Raw genomic sequence first — 6,863 nt, 5'->3', positions numbered from 1 at the left:
AAAGATTTGCAAAGCCTGTGGAGCATCGGCAAATGAATGGAAAGAATGTGGAAAGCAATGGGGTAATCAACAAGCTCCAATTTGCTTGACACTCTCACCCAGAAGGAAGCACGTGGTCTTGTCCCCTTGCCACCTTTCAGTGGTACCGGTGATCCCTTAAAGCAACAGAAGAGGACCACCGGGCTGTGGGAGAAGACAGGCTGGATTTTCTCCTTCCTAAGGGTGCTTCCCACAGACAGCACTCAGGAAAGCTCTTCTGTCAAGGAGTTTTAAGGCAAAAACATGATTCAAGGGAAAACGAACCCCTGGGCCCCCCCCCCCCGCCACCGCCCCGCCCAGACCTACGGACTGTATTTCTGCATGTTATTATGTAGCACTCTCACAAGTATTTCCAGTGGACTTAAATATCCTGCACTTGGGCAAATGATCTGTAATAAAATGGAAACATGATATCCCCTGCTCCATCCAAATGGACCACTTGGACTCCCAAGGGGCGGGAGCAGAAGCAACGGTTTTCCCCAAATAGCCGCCACCCATGCTGATACTCTTCTGCTGGGACATGGTGACATCCAGTGCAGCACCGGGCACAGGTAATTCAACTCTATTTTGGAGGACACCCTGTGTGAGCATTCCCAGCAGTCACAAGAAGCGCTACCACATCTTAAGTTGTAAGGGCAACAAGGATCAGAAACAAAGGCATAGACTCTGCAGCCCTCTCCACCACCAAAATCTAAGAGTTCAGGAAAAGCGGAAAGTCACGAGTTTACTTTGGGTTCCCTCAGGGGCAGCAGCTGTTACTGACCAGAGCTGCAAAGGAGGCGCCCGGACTTGACACAACGCCTGACGAGATTCAGAAAGTCCCAGGTCTCTGTGAGATCAGACAAGATAAAGGCGGGTGGCACTGGCAGCTCCATAAAGCACTTGGCCAGCAGGCTCACTGCTTCCCAGGGGAGGGCTGATGTGGGCTTTTCCAGAGGCAGATGGGCACGTGGAGTAACCTAAGAAAAAGGCCCCTTTCCCAGCCCTAATCTTGAAGTCAATTGATCTCCGTCCCTTCCCTCATCCACCTGGAAAGTCTGAGCAGCAACCAACAGCTGATCCTCAGCAAAACTGGAGTGTGTGCTCACCACCTGCTTTTTGGCAACCGATCCACAAGGCCTGAGCCAGTGCCCACGGCTCATCGGGCATCAGTTCACGGGCTGTGATCGGGACGGAAACACACTGCCCCTGCTCAGTCTCGGCCTGGCTGGTTCCCTTCCTTAGCGCCCTGTTAGGCTGTCTCAGGCTCCACCTACGCCGAGGAGCCTTCCCTGAAACCCACGCACCAAGGGTGGGCCTGGTGCCCCTCGGTGGTGCTTCCGCAGAACTCTATGCTCCTCTCATGGGAAGCCTTGTAGTGGATCCACCTGGGTATCTGCTCCCCCTCCCGCCCCATGACCGTGCGAGCTCTGAAGACAAACCTCACTGCACTTATCGCTCTGACCCCAGGGCTTCGGCTCAGGCCCTAGCACTCAGCAGGGGCTCCAACAAGCCTTCCCTGAGTGTCCATCACGTGCCACACACTGGGGATACAAAGGTGAACAGAGCAGACATGAGATCCCTGCCCTCAGAGAGCTGAGTGGGCAGCAGCAGATTCCTATAATTAAGCCATTCCCGCCGGCAGGGTGATGAGGTGGGAGGGGGTGGGGCCCAAGCGGCAGGCTGCCAGACAAGCAGGGTGGGTGTGAGACGTGTTCCCAGTAAAGGGGACGGCTCTAGGGTCTGGGAGACCCTAGAGCAGGTCAGTATGGCTGGAGCAGAGGGGCCGTGGGGAAGGCAGGAGGGGTGGACGGGGCCCGATCAAGAGTTCTCAAACCCAGACCGCTGTCTGGGCTCGGCCCTGATAGCACTGCGGAGCCGTGAAGGGCCGCGGAGGGTCATGACCGGCACCACGTGTGGAATGGCTACTCTGGCTGCACAAAGCGAGCTGGGGCAGGTGGGGGGCTATAGGCATGGAGGTCCAGAGGCTGGCAGGGGCAGCCGGTGATCTAGGGTGGGGTAGCAGCAAGAGAGTGTTCACAGGACTGCTCTAACATGAGGATAAACACACCTTCAGCTGACAGGCTGGATGGGGGTGGGCAGCGCTCTTTCCAAGTGACCACTTTGGGCACTCCACTGGTCTCCAACTGTCTGAGCCGCACCCAATGCCGCTGGGGCCTGCCTCTCTCCTGGGCCCCCAGCCGTCACACGCCTGCTTACTAGGGCCTTCACTGTCGAGACCCACGAGGTAAAGTACTAGAGGTGCTGGCGTCAAGACTGAGGAGGCCTGAGCCCGCCTCACTGCCCGCTTCCCGGCGGGGAGCCGGCAGCATCCCCTAGAGCCTGATCAGGAAGCACTCACCCACGGGCCGGGCCCCCTGGGAGAAGCAGGCCACTCCGGCAAGGGGCACACTCCACCTTAAAAGGACAGCTGAACTCCAACGGGCAAGGCCAAGAATTCAAGCTGCTCTGTCACTGAACTCCTCCACTCACTACCTGCTGTCATCAAGGCCACAAGGAGAGCTGGCCAGCATCTTCTTTTTCATTGTCACAGCAGTTAGCACTGATATTGAGCGCTCACTTGCAACCCGACACCGCCCCAAGCCCCTGAGCCATGCTACTCAGTCCTCACAGCTGCCTTCTTTGAGAATGAGGTAGTCATCATTCGCTTCCTTGTATAAACGAGGAAACTGAGGCACAGAGAACTGAAGTCGCCTACTCAAGGTCACCAGGATAACTCAGGGCACACCCAGAGGCCGCTAACTCAGACTCCCGTGGTCTTAAAGACTCAAGATGATTTACCACCTTTCCGAGTACTGGCACCTGCCAGGGCCACCAGCCCTGGGCACGCGGGGCTGAGGTCTCCCGTGTTACGTCTCAGCTTCACAGCATCTTTGTCTCCCTGCATCTCTCCGCCTCAGATGACGCAGCATAGGAAGCATAATATGTCCCCTCCCCTTGCAGAGTTCGGGGATGGGCGAGTTTATTGGATGGCTAACTAATATTTATTTAGCATCAAAGACACGGCCAGGCACTGCGCAGGGTCTGGAGATACGGACGTGCACGGTTACATCCCACAGGTGCTTCCAATCCAGGGGGCCCTTGGGTGCTAATAATACAAAATTACAGCACACCATCAACAGGAAGTGCTCTAAGCCAACCCCTGCTGCGTGACACAACTTGGAGATGTGGCTTCCCTAACACACAGTGCTGAGAAACAGGAAGCTCAGTGAAACAGGGAGGAAAATGCTGGGGAGGCAGCAGTAGGTGAGTAACTTACATTGCCACATCCCTACTCCCAACTGTTTTTGACACACAGTCAGAAAGAAAGGAAAACCCACTCGTGTGAAGGATAATCGTTTTCAGCCTGGGGCAAATCTCCTCAAGGGTTCTGTTCTGAACCCAGAGTGTTACTTAAGCTTCCAGTCAACAGTAATTAAGTGTGCCTGTACATTCCAGAAAGAGGGGACAGGGAGATTAACGATAATTAAATCTCTTCTGTTATTTGGCTTCAAATCTCTCCTCTGAGTAGCCTGCTGTCAAATACTTGTTCCAAAGCCTCCATCTGACATAACTCCTACCACCACCATCTCTAACATCAATTCTGCTCTTAGCTTGAAGGTTTCAATTACATAGAAGGTAACAGGCCCGCCAGGACCCGAAAGTCTGGAGTGTCACAAGTGCCATTCATACCTCTTTTCCTGCTCACCAAACATCCAGAGTTTGGTCGGTAATCGTGTGCAAAGGGGGGCCACAGGCTGGACGGCCCCTTCGTGAGGCCTCTCATAGGCAGGTTCTGTGCATGCTGTGATTGACAGGGTCTCTAATGAACCTTAATTGTGAGTGAGATGGGTCCAGGAAGGCAGCAACAGATGTGGCAAAGGGGCAACCGTGAACCGTCCGACTAATGAATAAAAAGTGTCCGGCCTGATGAGGGCCACTGACCCCAAAATGGAGGAGGGTGGAATCATCCCTCAACCCTGCACCCTTTCTGAAGCTCTTACTCCTTTATGCGAGCAATGGGAAGCCTCCCCCGCCTCCAATCCCCCAACAACAACAAAAAAACAGGGACGGCAGTGCCGCTGGGTGGTGGTGGCAGCCGCTGCCTGGAGGTGGGGTCCATGTGAGCATTACCGTGGACGCTTCCGTCTCTGTCAGGATCTCGGCTTAAACCACAGATGCCCGAACAGGACTCCCTGTGGGAAGGGGAAAGCTACACTCTATTGAAGACTGAACAGGGTCTTGCTGGTGCTAATTACTGTGACAATATCTGCATTCAGAGGCAGCTGTCCGCTGGTGACCCGCAGTGACAAGGAGAAAGCTGTTCCTGGGGGAGCTGTGGGCAGAGCCAGCAGGCAGGAGAAGGGCAGGATTCTGACTGGATGGGCCTGGGGACCCTGACGCTGCTACTTACTAATGAGGCTATAACCAACTCATTAAGTTTCTCAGTTTCTTCATCTGTAAAATGGGGCTATAGAAAACGAACCTTGTGGTAAATGTATAAAGCGTCTGGAACAGTCTCTGGCATCTGATGGTTATCAATTCAAGCCAGGAGACCAGCACGGTTTTTATTCATTTGCACACTGACCACACTGCACTTGTGCAAATCTGAGGTGACCTCAGAACCCCGTGCAGCCCCTCTAAGCCAGGTACTATGCTAAAGCTTCACATACACGATCTCTAGTTCTCGAGGTCAGGGTCGTCAGGCCCACCTCCTAGACGGGGAAGTCAAGGCTCCGAGGACACACAGCTAAGACGTGATGAAGATGAGAGCAGAGTTTGGCTGGGGCTTCAGACTGCAAGGCATTCAACTGAATCACATCCCACTGCTCCTTAGCAGATATGTCGGCCATCCCGTCTCAGACTAAGAGTTGCCCTAAAAACACCTAACCAAGAATTTTACAGAAGCTTGATCTCCAAATATACGAAAATAGGCTGCTTTAACCTGGCAAATGGCGGGGTAAGGGAGCGGGGGGGATGGGGAGAAGGGAACCATTAAATAACCAATCTGTTTCGAAGGACACTGCAAAATAAACGGGCACTCTGCTTCCAGCCCACCCCCCAAACTTCCACTCCTTGGCTGGTGGCACACGCACTGGGGGTATCAACAGGCAAGAGCAGGTGAGATGCTAAAATGGCTTCCCCACCACGAGAAGCAGACTCAGGAGGCTCAAGAGGGGACAGAAACCATGGAATAGAGGACCACTGCCGCTTGCCTGTGAAAGACCCTCAGGTATGGACTTGGGGGTTCTCCAGCTGGAGAAAAGGGGTGCCCTGGGGGTTACACTGGCAGCGGGGAGGAGGAGGATAAAAACTATAGAGACGGGGGTTCAAGCCAGGGACAAGAAATGAGCAGTCTTGATAAGGTGCAAGTGTAAAGTGAATGCAAGTGAAGGCGTGAGAAAGCACGACACTGGATAATAGAGAAAGGGATCCTGGGGACTCAGAGCTCGCAGCTGGCCTGTACTGGATGATATACAGGGGGGTACCTGGGTGGCACCCCTGGATGGCTGGAGTGAAGGTCATGAGATCAAATGACCTGGCAGGTGACAATGCCAGCTGGCTTGTCCTTGGACATTAAGATCAACCTTAAAACCCCTCTCCACCTCGTAAGACCATCCAAGTACCTGGGGCAGTGAGAAGAGCGGCCGCCCAAGCAATGAGCAAGGGGAGTGGGAGAGACCACGCCCCGCCAAGGCAGACCAAGAAGTGTGCTCTCAGATTACCCCCGCCTCTGTGGAATGACAGGCCTTATTACTAGTCACGAAGCCCATCAGCCACAGTCTGACTCTGGCCCCTTCCAACGGCTCTGGGGTGGCGGGCAACGGCGTTTCCCAGCTTTCCGTGCAGGGATCCCAACTTGAGAACTCAGGAAATGTGGCGGGTGAGGGAGCGGTGGGTGTTCAAGCCCATCTACAATGGAGGGCCTCGTCACCGCCTCTCTTCCAGGTGAAACCAATCAAGTCCTTACAATCCTGCGCTGGGTCATAACACCCCACCCCCACGCGAGTCAAAGCCGGAGCTGTGTCCACCTGTGAAAACAGCCAGGAAGGCTGCTTGGAACGTCAGGGCACAGCCCCTAGGCAGGCAGAACCTGGGGGTTAAGCCAACAGGTCCTAGGAAGCCAGTGAAGGTAGTAAAAGCATCAGTGAGCATTTTTTTAAGCACCTGTCTTTCCTGCACACGTTAGCACTTCATACACACTCCCAAGCCCTCACAACTGCCCCGGGAACGCAGGTTTCTTATGCCAATCTTGTGTACTGGAGGCAACTCTGGGAGGTAAGGTGGCTGAGGAAGGATTCAAGATGGGTCCGCCTCGCTCTGCCTGACCGGAGTGGCGGGGAGGCGGGGTGCCAGGGGCCCCACCTGCTCGCCTTTCTCCCCAGAGTTACCCTTCGGGGCAGGTTATGTTCTCACAGACCGGAGAGAAATCAATGCCTCTTTTGCCAGCAAAAGGGGACCCGGAAAGTAGTGACATCGACATAAGGGTATCCATGGTGATGTTCTTTTAGTGCTGGGCAACAGAACTCAGATTCTGGGCCTGAGACCATCTGGCCCTCACTTCACAGAGGAGGAGCCGGAGACCCAGAGACCTGCTGGTCACAGAGCAAGCTGGTGGCACCCAAAGCCACAACCCAGGCCTCCTGGCTTCCAATAAGACTTGCTTAACGTACGTAGCGCTTTCTCTCTCCTATTGAAGGAATTAGTTCTCTATTTGAAAAAGCAACAAGAAAAGCTGTTTCTTTCCATGACACTTTACCAAACAGTTATGAAAATTTAAACATCACACTTAGGACCACTACCCAAAAGGTTCTAGAATCCAGGTCATCTGACGTGTTTTCCAA

The 6,863-nt window shown here is 54.1% G+C and overlaps 1 protein-coding gene across 4 annotated transcripts in view; it reads right to left on the bottom strand.

Annotated features, from left to right (window-relative positions):
• CAPZB (capping actin protein of muscle Z-line subunit beta) overlaps nucleotides 1-6,863 on the bottom strand; it is a 139,351-nt gene that overhangs the window by 58,935 nt on the left and 73,553 nt on the right. The window lies entirely within an intron of this gene.

This window comes from Lipotes vexillifer, unplaced genomic scaffold (assembly GCF_000442215.2).
Source record: "Lipotes vexillifer unplaced genomic scaffold, Lipotes_vexillifer_v1.1 scaffold496, whole genome shotgun sequence".
Taxonomy (NCBI): domain Eukaryota; kingdom Metazoa; phylum Chordata; class Mammalia; order Artiodactyla; family Lipotidae; genus Lipotes; species Lipotes vexillifer.
The sequence above is the reverse complement of the archived record's forward strand: the minus strand, read 5'-3'. Positions and strand labels throughout refer to the sequence as shown.